The sequence below is a fragment of the Lepisma saccharinum genome, unplaced genomic scaffold (genome assembly GCF_977018435.1).
Source record: "Lepisma saccharinum unplaced genomic scaffold, izLepSacc3.1 HAP1_SCAFFOLD_87, whole genome shotgun sequence".
In the NCBI taxonomy this organism is placed as follows: Eukaryota; Metazoa; Arthropoda; class Insecta; order Zygentoma; family Lepismatidae; genus Lepisma; species Lepisma saccharinum.
The window spans coordinates 1,470,976-1,486,830 of NW_028142922.1; the positions used below are offsets into that span (position 1 = coordinate 1,470,976).

Sequence of the window (15,855 nt, forward strand, 5' to 3'; positions counted from 1 at the left end):
AAACTACATACTCAGATCTTCACCAAACTTTGCAGGGATACATTGGATGTGAAGACACGTGGAAAAAACGTACAAAACAAGAGATTGGAGACATCAAGATTTTGGACGAATTTTTTAAGATTTTTCAAATTTTCTGAAAGGAGGTTCCATATAAGGTCAAAAACTACATACTCAGATCTTCACCAAACTTTGCAGGAATACATTGGATGTCAAGACACGTGGAAAAAACGTACAAAAGAGAAGATTGGAGACATCAAGATTTTGGACGAATTCTTTAAGAATTTTCAAATTTTCAGAAGGGAGGTTCCAGATAAGATCAAAAACTACATACTCAGATCTTCACCAAACTTTGCAGGGATACATTGGATGTCAAGACACGTGGAAAAAACGTACAAAACAAGAGATTGGAGACGTCAAGATTTTGGACGAATTTTTGAAGAATTTTCAAATTTTCAGATAGGAGGTTCCAGATAAGGTCAAAAACTACATACTCAGATCTTCACCAAACGTTGCAGGGATACTTTGCATGTCAAGACACGTGGAAAAAACGTACAAAACAAGAGATTCGAGACATCAAGATTTTCGACGAATTTTTTAAGAATTTTCAAATTTTCAGATGGGAGGTTCCAGATAAGGTCAAAAACGACATACTCAGATCTTCACCAAACTTAGCAGGGATACATTGGATGTCAAGACACGTGGAAAAAACGTACAAAACAAGAGATTGGGGACATCAAGATTTTGGACGAATTTTTTAAGAATTTTCAAATTTTCAGAAAGGAGGTTCCATATAAGGTCAAAAACTACATACTCAGATCTTCACCAAACTTTGCAGGGATACATTGGATGTCAAGACACGTGGAAAAAACATACAAAACATAGGATTGGGGATATCAAGATTTTGGTCAAATTTTTTAAGAATTTTCAAATTTTCAGATAGGTGGTTCCATATAAGGTCAAAAACTACATACTCAGTTCTTCACCAAACATTGCAGGGATACATTGGATGTCAAGAAACGTGGAAAAAACGTACAAAACAAGAGATTGGAGACATCAAGATTTTGGACGAATTTTTGAAGAATTTTCAAATTTCAGATAGGAGGTTCCAGATAAGGTCAAAAACTACATACTCAGATCTTCACCAAACTTTGCAGGGATACATTGGATGTCAAGAAACGTGGAAAAAACGTACAAAACAAGAGATTGGAGACATCAAGATTTTGGATGATTTTTTTAAGAATTTTCAAATTTTCAGAAAGGAGGCTCCATATAAGGTCAAAAACTACATACTCAGATCTTCACCAAACTTTGCATGGATACATTGGATGTCAAGACACGTGGAAAAAACGTACAAAACAAGAGAGTGGAGACATCAAGATTTTGGACGAATTTTTGAAGAATTTTCAAATTTTCAGAAAGGAGGTTCCCGATAAGGTCAAAAACTACATACTCAGATCTTCACCAAACTTTGCAGGGATACATTGGATGTCAAGACACGTGGAAAAAACGTACAAAACAAGACATTGGTGTCATCAAGATTTTGGAAGGATTTTTTAGGAATTTTCAAATTTTCGGATGAGAGGTTCCAGATAAGGTCAAAAACTACATACTCAGATCTTCACCAAACTTTGCAGGGATACATTGGATGTGAAGACACGTGAAAAAACGTACAAAACAAGAGATTGGAGACATCAAGATTTTGGACGAATTTTTTTAAGAATTTTCAAATTTTCAGAAAGGATGTTCCAGATAAGGTCAAAAACGACATACAAAGATCTTCACCAAACTTTGCAGGGATACATTGGATGTCAAGACACGTGGAAAGAACATACAAAACATAGGATTGGGGACATCAAGATTTTGGTCAAATTTTTTAAGAATTTTCAAATTTTCAGATAGGAGGTTCCATATAAGTTCAAAAACTACATACTCAGATCTTCACCAAAGATTGCAGGGATACATTGGATGTCAAGACACGTGGAAAAAACGTACAAAACAAGAGATTGGAGACATCAAGATTTTGGACGAATTTTTTAAGAATTTTGAAATTTTCAGAAAGGAGGTTCCAGATAAGGTCAAAAACTACATACTTAGATCTTCACCAAACTTTGCAGGGATACATTGGATGTCAAGACACGTGGAAAAAACGTACAAAACAAGAGATTGGAGACGTCAAGATTTTGGACGAATTTTTTAAGAATTTTCAAATTTTCAGAAAGGATGTTCCAGATAAAGTCAAAAACGACATACTCAGATCTTCACCAAACTTTGCAGGGATACATTGGATGTCAAGACACGTGGAAAAAACGTACAAAACAAGAGATTGGAGACATCAAGGTTTTCGACGAATTTTTTAAGAATTTTCAAATTTTCAGGTGGGAGGTTCCAGATAAGGTCAAAAACGACATACTCAGATCTTCACCAAACTTTGCATGGATACATTGGATGTCAAGGCACGTGGAAAAAACATACAAAACATAGAATTGGGGACATCAAGATTTTAGTCGAATTTTTTAAAAATTTTCAAATTTTCAGATAGGAGGTTCCATATAAGGTCAAAAACTACATACTCAGATCTTCACCAAACTATGCAGGGATACATTGGATGTCAAGACACGTGGAAAAAAACGTACAAAACAAGAGATTGGAGACATCAAGATTTTGGACGAATTTTTTAAGAATTTTCAAATTTTCAGATAGGAGGTTCCATATAAGGTCAAAAACTACATACTCAGATCTTCACCAAACATTGCAGGGATACATTGGATGTCAAGACACGTGGAAAAAACGTACAAAACAAGAGATTGGAGACATCAAGATTTTGGACGAATTTTTTAAGAATTTTCAAATTTTCAGATGGGAGGTTCCAGATAAGGTCAAAAACTACATACTCAGATCTTCACCAAACATTGCAGGGATACATTGGATGTCAAGACACGTGGAAAAAACATACAAAACAAAGGATTGGGGACATCAAGATTTTGGTCAAATTTTTTAAGAATTTTCAAATTTTCAGATAGGAGGTTCCATATAAGGTCAAAAACTACATACTCAGATCTTCACCAAACATTGCAGGGATACATTGGATGTCAAGACACGTGGAAAAAACATACAAAACATAGGATTGGGGACATCAAGATTTTGGTCAAATTTTTTAAGAATTTTCAAATTTTCAGATAGGAGGTTCCATATAAGGTCAAAAACTACATACTCAGATCTTCACCAAACATTGCAGGGATACATTGGATGTCAAGACACGTGGAAAAAACGTACAAAACAAGAGATTGGAGACATCAAGATTTTGGACGAATTTTTTAAGAATTTTCAAATTTTCAGATGGGAGGTTCCAGATAAGGTCAAAAACGACATACTCAGATCTTCATCAAACTTTGCATTGATACATTGGATTTGGAGACACGTGGAAAAAACGTACAAAACAAGAGATTGGAGACATCAAGATTTTGGACGAATTTGTTCAAAATTTTCAAATTATCAGATAGGAGATTCCAGATAAGGTCAAACACTACATACTGAGATCTTCACCAAACTTTGCAGGGATACATTGGATGTCAAGATATGTGGAAAAAATTTACAAAACATAGGATTGGGGACATCAAGATTTTGGTCGAATTTTTGAGGAATTTTCAAATTTTCAGATAGGAGGTTCCATATAAGGTCAAAAACTACATACTCAGATCTTCAACAAACATTGCAGGGATACATTGGATGTCAAGACACGTGGAAAAACGTACAAAACAAGAGATTGGAGACATCAAGATTTTGGACGAATTTTTTAAGAATTTTCAAATTTTCAGATAGGAGGTTCCAGATAAGGTCAAAAACTACATACTCAGATCTTCACCAAACTTTGCAGGGATACATTGGATGTCAAGACACGTGGGAAAAACATACAAAACATAGGATTGGGGACATCTAGATTTTGGTCAAATTTTTTAAGAATTTTCAAATTTTCAGATAGGAGGTTCCATATAAGGTCAAAAACTACATACTCAGATCTTCACCAAAGATTCCAGGGATACATTGGATGTCAAGACACGTGGAAAAAACGTACAAAACAAGAGATTGGAGACATCAAGATTTTGGTCGAATTTTTTAAGAATTTTCAAATTTTCAGATGGGAGGTTCCAGATAAGGTCAAAAACTACATACTCAGATCTTCACCAAACTTTGCAGGGATACATTGGATGTCAAGACACGTGGAAAAACGTACAAAACAAGAGATTGGAGACATCAAGGTTTTGGACGAATTTTTTAAGAATTTTCAAATTTTCAGATAGGAGGTTCCAGATAAGGTCAAAAACTACATACTCAGATCTTCACCAAAGATTGCAGGGATACATTGGATGTCAAGACACGTGGAAAAAACGTACAAAACAAGAGATTGGAGACATCAAGATTTTCGACGAATTTTTTAAGAATTTTCAAATTTTCAGATGGGAGGTTCCAGATAAGGTCAAAAACGACATACTCAGATCTTCACCAAACTTTGCATGGATACATTGGATGTCAAGACACGTGGGAAAAACATACAAAACATAGGATTGGGGACATCTAGATTTTGGTCAAATTTTTTAAGAATTTTCAAATTTTCAGATAGGAGGTTCCATATAAGGTCAAAAACTACATACTCAGATCTTCACCAAAGATTCCAGGGATACATTGGATGTCAAGACACGTGGAAAAAACGTACAAAACAAGAGATTGGAGACATCAAGATTTTGGTCGAATTTTTTAAGAATTTTCAAATTTTCAGATGGGAGGTTCCAGATAAGGTCAAAAACTACATACTCAGATCTTCACCAAACTTTGCAGGGATACATTGGATGTCAAGACACGTGGAAAAACGTACAAAACAAGAGATTGGAGACATCAAGATTTTGGACGAATTTTTTAAGAATTTTCAAATTTTCAGATAGGAGGTTCCAGATAAGGTCAAAAACTACATACTCAGATCTTCACCAAAGATTGCAGGGATACATTGGATGTCAAGACACGTGGAAAAAACGTACAAAACAAGAGATTGGAGACATCAAGATTTTCGACGAATTTTTTAAGAATTTTCAAATTTTCAGATGGGAGGTTCCAGATAAGGTCAAAAACGACATACTCAGATCTTCACCAAACTTTGCATGGATACATTGGATGTCAAGACACGTGGAAAAAACATACAAAACATAGAATTGGGGACATCAAGATTTTGGTCGAATTTTTTAAAAATTTTCAAATTTTCAGATAGGAGGTTCCATACCCATACAGCACACGAAGTCAGAATCATGTTTCTGAAAGGTTACGAAGTCTCATTTACATAACATACTTCAGTGTTTCCCTGTCATGGTTGCTTTAACGTTGCGTGGTGCTTTCATATTTTGCGCTCGTTACATCTTACACAGGGATCTTTCAACGTAGTTACGTGCGATAGCCGACTCGTTGCTTTGCTTCCCATCATCCACTGCGCGAAAGAAGTTGAACGACGCTGCGCACCGACGAAACCAAATACAGATGAGTAGCGTGGTTTGAGCTTTGTTTCATGGAACAATCGTCTTTGTAAAGGCAGAGGTAAGTGTATTAATATTTACTTTTTTAACAGTAGTCTTTTTTACGACGAAAATACAGAATTCACAACATGAAATAAATTAAATATAAGCTACTATAATTAATTCTGCTTCCTCCATGATTGGAAACAAAGTGCGAAAAGTATGTTACTTTTATTGTGAAATTAAAGTAGGGTGTGTGAACATACATATATTATATATATATATATACAGAACAAAACAGAATTACTTACGTACCGTGTAATTCCTATTTCTACGTGCAACGTAATCAAGGATGTAGAGTTTGTTATCATTCTGCCGAGCGTGGCTGACTATCGCGGGACCGTTTACCCATTGTACCCCTCGAGAATTACGTAAAAAATTTTTTAATCGACAGCTTTCAATGTTTTATGTAATGCAAAAGTGGTTCCAGCTTTAGGAAAGCTCAAATAACGGATATATTTGATACCATAGAATGGCACACGTAAAATAAAATCTTCAATTTCTAAGTATTTTCGCCACTTTTTGTTGGTAAACATTGTTTGTATGTACAGTAAAATAGCGAAAGAACACGCCGAAAATGACTATCAGTACCAAACCTAACAATCCTAACCTAACTACATAAAATTATAGCTGCTTTTGTGGAAAGTCGTTTTGGGTGCTATATTCACTTGTGTGAAGTCTTCGGGCTGTTCTGCTTCACAGTAAAGTAACATGCTAAGGAAACAAACGTACTTTGCTTCACAATAACACATTTCCGAAAGCTAAAATCAACTGAAAACGTTCATAAACAAGAAAATCTTCATAAACAATGCAAGATATTTCACTTTCTTTTGGGGTACAGAGGGACAAGTGAACATTTGGTCTCACTGCAGAACATGGGCGGCTTTTTTCCTCTAAATAGACAAACAAAATTTATATCCCCTGAAAGTACGTACCTTCTACTTCCATTTTCCGGTGTTCCTTTTACGATTTCTATTATATTATTGCGCGTAAAAAATGTTTTTCCTGCTACTAAAAGCAATGCATTTCTCCATTTGTTCGTGTCCATATTGTTTACGCGCTCAAGTGTTGTGCGATAAGTGAGACCCTTCGTTTCGCGGCATTCGAGTTGATTTGTCGCTCCGGATTCCACCCACAGACGCACAGTTTCTTTCATTATTTCAGACGAGGAATGCTTACAAGGTTGGGTTCCAATAGCATAAATACAATAAAAAATGTTTTTCCTGCTACTAAAAGCAATGCATTTCTCCATTCGTTCGTGTCCATATTGTTTACGCACAGTTTCTTTCATTATTTCTTCGAGGAATGCCTACAAGGTTAGGTTAGGCCTGTTAGGTTAGGTTTCATTAGCATAAATACAATGACTAATTATTATTTAGGCTAAGTGAACTAAACCTAGCTACCTAACAACATAGGCATTTTTTACTTTCGCTAGATTTGTGCAGGAATATGCCTTTTCCTTCGTTGCTACGATTTCAATACCGCCCAACCTGGACACATTTTTCTGGTTTTTTTAAAGAATTTTTTTTTCCGCACCTTAAAACTTACTTTCCCCGATTACTAACTACAAAACGTTACCAAAAAATTATGAATCACGTTCCTCCTAAGCAGCCCATATTCTGCAGTCTTACCGAACATTTCCAGCGCGCACAAATAAAATAACATGGAAGAATACTGGAAAGTGTTCCGTTGTGGACTGCTGCTGCTGCTAATGTCACTTAACGTTGGTATGAATAATTATTACAGACCAAAATGCTTTCATTGTTAGGTTAGGCAGCTCAAATTTGAAGCATTAAAATTCTTCCGTAAATACTTTACAATGCCCGCAATGTAGGTGTGAAGGGCTATTACATTCCTAAATGCATTTGTTAGGTTAGGCAGGCCAGGTTTAGGGCTGTTGTGATAGCAATTCCATATGCTATTCTCATCACCTGTTGAAGAAGCTGTGGCCTAAATATACACCTTTTGCATTTACATTATACCTCCCCCCCTAATTTTGCACAAAACTTACCCTATTCTTGGAAAAGAAAATTTTCTATCTTTCGTGTGTATAGTGAAGAGGTGTAGAATACCTTGTACCATATAAGTTGTTACCTTCCCAGCCTCTATCTAAAAATATTCACGTTTCAACTAATTCATTCTGCGATATAGTTACAATGTGTAAATTGAGGGCAGCACCATTGTCATGCAGTTTTTTGAATTTTACACACTGGCTAGATGAGTAGGTAGCAACAGCTATGCCTGCTTCGAGATATGTGCTGACATGTAACAAAAACCTTTTTTGCCCTTTTGTAGGCATAAACCTGAGCTGCCTAACCTACTCATGTGTGCATCCTATTTATAGCAGGAATAAATATGTGAATAGTATAGGTAAGTCAAGTTTAGGTTATTTCACCTATTGGATGCATACGTCAGTAGGTTAGGCAGGTCAGGTTTATGCATACTGTATAAATGGCCCAAAAATATTTTTTGTTACATGTTCGCACATGTCTCCAAGCTGTTTTTCCCAACTCTATTTTTGATTACATTGCTTGCAAAAATATAATTGTCACATTCTTGCAAACTTATGCAATCAGACTTTGTTTTAAAATATGGATGGGATCTACAACATGCACGAAGTAAAATTGTAAATTATTTTTGAATCTCGATTCTTGTTACTTCAGCTCCTTTGGTGGCAATAATAAAATTAGCCGTTGATAACACAAAATGTACATGACACTCTTAATCAAAATTCTGTTTACATTTAAGTATACAATTATAGACAAAACAGACATGGTACTGGCTACCATAGCCCTCTGAAAGATACAGCATGCCATGACTTGCAGTAGTGTCACAGTGCTGTGACTGGTTACATGTATATTATTACAGGGTATGACTGAAGATGACCGGACCCCTCTCAGATTTTCTTCATATTTGGCATACTTACTAATTGGGGCCTGCTAATGATGAATCTGAAGATAAAAATTTGTCGGAAATGTCTAGAAATTGCAAAATATTTGCGAACCATTGACGCTAGCCCAACGAACCATTGATGTGTGGTTAGGTTAGGCAAACATAGTTAAAATTTCATGTCGTAGTAGTATCAGGAATATATATATATTTGCTTGTGCAACAAAAAATTTTGCGAAAATAGACTGTTTCCATTCCGAAAACTAACTCCTTATTTTCACTTATTTTGCAATTTCTAGACATTTCCGACAACTTTTAACTTCAGATTCGTGATTACGAGGCCTCAATTAGTGAGTATGCCACATATGAAGAAAATCGGAGAAGGGTCCGGTCATCTTCAGTCGTTCCTATTACAGTGACCAACTGTGCCAGGTGATGAAGCTAATGCTTGTATTATTATTATTATTATTATTGAATCTGGTCTCATTATTCATTGTAATATGAGGAATGTTTGTTACGAGATACACACTAATTCATAAGAGATTGTGTTGTATTATTAGTTTCCATGCTGCTTGTTAGGTTAGGCAGTTATGTGCATGGGTTAAGTAAGCACCACTCTGAAAATTTGGAATGACCATATCACTAGATATTTAGTCAGCTTTTCCAATATTTTCACCATTAATCAAAACTTAATTTCTAATTTTATTTATTATTTACTTGCACCAGTCGTTAAGTTACTCAGTTAGGCTCATCACTTGTAAGCAGAGAATGCATGTTTTCCTTTCATTGTATCTGGCAGTACTGTTTTTAAATTTTGTGATCTACATTTTGAGAGCAAAAGTATGTTCTCTACTCATTTTTTTTCTCCAGTCTTTTGAGGATGGAGGTATGACTTATTTTCTGGTGAGGCTTGAGATGCCCTGCATACATAGGCATGTGGTTAAAATCAAACCAAATTGTTCCAAGGAAGGTCAGCAATCGAGGAGAGGAGAATATCAAAAAAATTCAATGTTTTATTTGTTTTAAACATATGTGCATGCATAGGTTCACCCAGGAATTTTTGTATGAGAGGGGTTGGGGGTTGTCAACCAAATGAAAATGTGAGTCTGCTAGTTAGGTGGACCTTCGTGGTACTGAATGGTTAATATGTAGTTATATAAACATCATAGCCAGGAACATGCCTCTTATAAAAAAAATAATTAAAAAAAATACACCTAATATATTTCTTATTCTCAAGCAACAATTTTAGTGCTGGATGAATTGAAAGTCCATCAAAAGTGTGCTACGATTGATAAATGCTGCTGTGCCATTCCAGACAATTGAATCCTATTATTTTAAAATGCTACAAGGATGAATAATTTTCCATTATTAAATTGTGGGGGAAAAGTAATTTGCTGTAATGGTAATAATGGTCCCACGGTTGGGGGGGAATGAATGTTCAATTGCAATGTTATGGGGGAAATGAAACATTAACTCCAACCTTGCATGTGGGGTAGGTTCCACCACTACCCTTTTTATACTCTACATTAATTCCACTATCAGTCACCCATCAAAATAATCCTGTCAGTTCATTACTGACTGTTGACTGTTGCATGTAATGGTTGTGTTCGGGCTGGGGTAGAATATACCCAATGTCCAAGGTTGCATTATTGTTTCTGCAATTTGTCTTCTATGCACTACCGAGAATTTCACATGTTAATTCATAAGTAATTTATTTGAGTACTCATCCACATTAGGAATCCAATTTAAATAGAAATAAATTACTACTGATTTAATTCATAAAATTTCTTCTTTTAGGATCTGTTCACCAACACTGGCCAAATGCTAGAGCAAGAGGTGTCTAATATGGCAGAAGTGGCGTGTGCGGGTCAAACTCAGAAACAACAAACAAAACAAGTAAGTTATAATGATGTAATGGAAACTGGAATAATTTGCATTTTTTTTACTCTCAAAAGTCATGAAAAGCAATACACTGATTCAGATTAACATATTTACACTGCAGTTACAGAAACCTAACTACGAATTAGATATTTGCCGGGCTTGTGGTTCTGCTAGTTTTAAAGTGTAATCTACCATCACATTCTCCTTGATTTACAGTGAGAACATTGGCATCAGCAAGATATATATATCTGCCATTGCTCCCATCAGCCATTGTTCCTCCCACCAGACAGCTTGCTAAAGGCATATATAGCAAGAAAACTTGGTGAAACTTTTTCCCTCCATATGGCAAGCATAAAAATTCATAGAAAAAAAACATTTTCGCAAGCACCCCTCCACCCTAGTTGTCTCACTGTCACCATGTTAAACTACATGAGCATCCCCAAACTAACCCCAAGGCTCTATCAAACATTACCATCTAACATTTTCCACTTCAAACTCAGAATCCAGAAACAATGAAATGCAAATTTATTTTCGAAATCAGCCTTGCAAATGTTGGTTAAATTACATAGCAGACATATATTCCTGTTTGTCCTTTTGTGTGACTTTCGCACAGCATAAGAAAGTGTTCATTGCGGTTTGAAGTGTTTTTTTGTTTAGGTTCACTTTATGCACAGATAAGCTAATTGGGTCTAGACCTACAGTTTAAAGTGGAAACCGAACTGCTAGGTGCCTCCACCGGAAATTGAACCTGGGACCCCTTAATTACAAGGCAACGACGTTACCACTATGCCAGTAGGGAGGTAATAAAGTGTTTGTGTTATCATTTTTTATGTGAGATGCAGAATTTTTTCCAAGAATGGTTTTGGTTCTTTGAGAAATTGTACAAACATACAGAGCTCATAATTAATTTATTTTCTCCCTTTCCAAAATTGAGCCTATTGTATTCTTAAATCACAGACATTAGAAAAAGAAGTCTCATTTTGGCACATCTATCCCTTCCCTTAGATGTGGCATAGTGAGTTTGAGATGCTTGACTGAAGGAATTGCCGTAAAAGTTTTGATATAAATGTGTAGAATAACTGTCATTCCATGTTTGTTTTATAATCTCATAGAGTTGGAAGTGGTCAGAAAAACTGGCTTTTTTGGGAAAAAAAACAAGTTTTTTTTCTCCGTAGCTATTTTTGGTTGAACTTTTTCACAAAAGTGGCTCAAATCAATGAAAATGCAGGAGTTGGCAGTACTTTTCCTGTTGCATGGTTTTCGTATATCTCCCTACTGTAAAATGGGCACTCATTTCTAAATATAAAATACAATTTACAATATGAAATTTGTAGCTAGATATAAACAATGTTTTCAAAAAAGCTGGCTTTTTTTGAATGGGCTGCTCTTTCAGAGTGTAATCTTCATATTTCGGTAGGCTTATTAACCCTTAGTTCGCCGCCGTAACACATATGTTACAAAAAAAGTATGTCCCTTGTAGCCGCTGTAACACATATGTTACAAACAGCTTTAGATACAATTATCGAGGGTTTGCCACACTTATATGTGTATATTGAGGTTGAAACACTGACAGTTCGTTCGGGAACTTGTTTTGCAATCTTGTTTCGAAAATTTCAAATTCCCCCCCCTCCTTTCTCGGAATATGTCACGTGTTTGGGCTCACCCAAACACGTGTTCGCTCTTCAGTTGACAGACACAAAGAGCCGAGTCAACAGGGAAGAAAGATTCACAGTAGCTACACCAGATGCAAGTACGAACGAAAAAAGCAAAAGTTCGGGTTTTCTCCCCAAAGTAGCTGGAGAAGAGGGGGCAAAGTACACATTTTTATGATTTTTTCATTGAAATTCGGGGGATGCAGCCCCCGCCCGTAACCCCCCCCCCTTCATGGTTGGGGCATCCAAATTTTACATGGTTGCATGCACTGATCTTCTGCCTGCAAAACAAAAGTTATCCGAAGTAGATTGGTCCCATGGTGTCAGTTATAACAATTTTATGAATAATATGCAAATTAGCTAAAATTCGATCGAGTTTTAAGTTTTGCCTTATTATTCAAATTGTATTGCACCCACGAACATGAATCAAGTTTCATTCTGTTGCGGAAGGTCTATTCTTTGAGAAAAAAAAGCAAAAGTTCCGGTTTTCTCCCCAAAGTAGCTGGAGAAGAGGGGGCAAACTCCACATTTTTATGTTTTTTCATTGAAATTCGGGGGATGCAGCCCCCGCCCGTAACCCCATTACGGTTGGGGCATCCAAATTTTACATGGTTGCATGCACCGATGTATTGCCTGCAAAACAAAAGTTATCCGAAGTAGATTGGTCCCATAGTGCCAGAGTTATTACGATTTTTCTACATTATGTATACGAATTCAAATTTCCCGCTCAAAGCCTCGGCGACACTGGGCTTACTTTCGTCAGACCGTGCGGCGTACTAAGGGTTAAATATATCTATGTAGTATAAAAATATTCACATAACTAGAGTAGTTTTGTGTGTGTTTTTAATGTAACCTAATAGTATTATATGATTTTCAATGCTTGATTTTGTTATAGGATAATTTACATGAAGCAAAAAATAATATACTCCTCTATCTTTTGAGAATCTTGTATGAAATCTCTTTACATTAAAGTTTGTGTTCGGTAAAATACATTTGTATTCTGGCTTTCCAGTACATAATGTATAATTTGGTTAAATGGCGGCTAAACCTTGACACGGAGCAACTAATGATATAATTTTGCTACTTGTTGCAGTGGTTCTCACCTTTGAGATCACAGCCTACTAAATTTATTTCTTAAAAGTCGATGCCCTGATCCCAAGAATTTCATTCATAAATACATTTCTGATCTTTAAAGTTTGTGTAAATTAACATGCACTCTCAATGAATATTCAATATTAATATATAAACTATGGCATAATCATCAAAAGTAATACATAGTTTAATTATGTATAGGCTTGCTGTCAAATATGAAATTAGATTTAAATTAGTTGTCAACCCCTGGGTGCAACGGACCTTTTGTTGAAAGGCACTGGCATTAAAACTGAAGCAGAAGCAAATAAGACTGACCGCAAATGGCAAAAAAATATTTAAGAGATCGGGACTGGACCTACAGTTTGAAATTAGATCCTAAGCACTCTGCCTCCATTGAGGATTGAACCTCAGACCCCTTCTTATTACAAGGCAAGAGCATTTAATTTATTCCACTCCAGAGGTCCATTTATTTTTATGAAAGGTACCTTTTATAAAAATCTGGCCTTTTTCCAACAACAGTACTTGCAAATTGTTCTCTCTGATTTGCAGGCTAAACTAAATCTTAATCTTGGATGAAGTAGCTAATAATCTTGTTAAGTATAGAGAAAGAACATTCAGACTGAATCAACGCATGGTAGTGGGGGTGTCACATTGAAACCATTTTATTATTGAATCACTGCTTCCTTTGCTGATTATATATGGCTAGTTATTTATTAATTATAATAATTACAGAAATTACTATCACAAATAAAAAATAATAACCAATTATTACATGAGTGTGTCACATATATGATTTTTATTAATGATTTTTTGTTTGTAGAAGTGCAGTTGTTTATTAAATATAATTATTACAATAATTACCATCATTACCAACTAATTGTACACTGTCACTGGCATGAGTATCTCGAATAAGATGACGCATGATATGTCCCCCAAGTGCATTTTGCCTCCTAATTACATTACATTTATGTTTTTATGAGCAGAAGTAATACAGAAATATTAGGAACATTCCAGGGAACCATGTAATTTATTTTCAGACAGTTGTAAAATCTAAAAAATAAGAGGTGGTTGGACTGCAAACCCCCTCCCCCTCTTCCTCGGTAAGCTAGGATTAAAATTGTAGCTGAACCACTATGCAATATGTGCCCACTGAGATTGGCCAATATATGTCTCTTGGCTGCTGCTGCATCATGTAAAATTTTTGTAGCTAGTTGTAAAATATGTGAGTACAAACCTGTAAACTCCTAATAATAACTTCAAGTGAAATAGGTTAGCTGCAATTGGTAAAAAGCCAAAATTTCTGTTGTTTTTTCTTTAAAAAAAGCCTGCTTTTTATCGAAAAAAGAAACCGTTCATTCAAAAAGCTAGATTTTTTGCAACTCTTATCATCTCACAAGAAAACTTGGCATGTTATGCAGTAGCTTGTTGCACAGCCCAGAATGCCAAAATTTCATCTTCAAACATTGGTCAAATCACAATTTCCCGATAACTTATTGATCACTTTTCACATTGTGCAACGTTTTTATTTTCAAATTAAATGTCTTCCAAATTTGTGCAATATTGTTGATTGATTGAATTGGCTTATTTTACTTTGTATTTCTGCCACTTTTGACTAATCGCAAAGATGGGGATGCTGAAATTGATGAATGGACACTCACAAATACCTATGCCAGGCTTCGGTCGGGGACCCTTGGCATCATAGCATGTTGTGATAACTACTCCACTCCATCATGGAGGCAGCTGGAGTATTCTTTCTGTGATGAAGTTGGTCTTTTTTGTTGATGAAAGTCATCTTTGTTTAGAAGCCCTAGTGTGGCATAGGTATTCTTTTGCAGATATTATCACACACAATATATTTTAGAAATAAAATTGAAGTTAAGAATATTTGGTATATGGGAACTAGAAGTTAAAAAAATTTGGCTTGTTATTTTACTGATGCAAAATATTTTTCTTTAAATGAAAGTTCTGACTAGAATGTTAATTCCGAATTGATGTTACACATGACCGTATTTCCTTTACAGGAAGGAACTGAATGTTATTCCACTCCAACATGAGGGTATATTGCAGAACCTGCAATGGAATTCTTCTGAACTACAGAAAAAAGTGTATTTAAACAACAAAAATAAAAATAAAGGATATATTTTATGAAAAAATGTTTTTTTTTTTTCATAATAACCATAACCACATAATGTATGTGTAATTTTTGAACTTCAATGCTGACATGAATTGCTTGGTTGGTTGGTTGATTTGGTGTTTTAAGTTCACTTTATGTACAGTAAGTCTAATTGGGGCTTGACCTACAGTTTAAAGTAGGATGTGAACCACTATGTGCCTCCACCAGATATCAAACTTGGGATCCTTGATTACAAGGCAATGACGTTACCACTGTGCCATCGGGGAAGCCCTTGGACATGAATTGTGCCTGAGCACTCGCTGGCATCATAACTGTATCAAAGTATTTTTATTTATATTTGTTTGGTTGTTATTGTTGCTTTAAACACACTATACACAGATATGTACCTCCACTGTGTATCGAACTAGACACCCCTTGATTACAAGGCTCTCATTTATATTTCTTACAGTGTAGGCTCAAACCGGCCAAACATCATAACAATTCATGGTGGTTGCGGTAAACGTGGTTTAAAATTACTTACGTGAAATTTAAAAGATTTCGTAATTCCGCGTTGCACAATTTAATGGTTCAATCCTATTAATTTCGAAGATCCACTGTCTTCATTCACAAAAGGGTATGGCGTTTGAAGCGGAGATGGTACCGCGTCAGTCAT

At 35.6% G+C, this 15,855-nt stretch overlaps 1 long non-coding RNA gene across 1 annotated transcript; it reads left to right on the forward strand.

Annotated features, from left to right (window-relative positions):
* Window positions 1–5,502: 5,502 nt before the first annotated feature.
* On the forward strand, window positions 5,503–15,202 carry LOC145982301 (uncharacterized). The gene is made up of 3 exons (XR_014441039.1): window positions 5,503–5,577; window positions 10,242–10,340; window positions 15,091–15,202. It is a non-coding gene; the product is annotated as an uncharacterized LOC145982301 (long non-coding RNA).
* The last annotated feature ends 653 nt before the right edge of the window (window positions 15,203–15,855 follow it).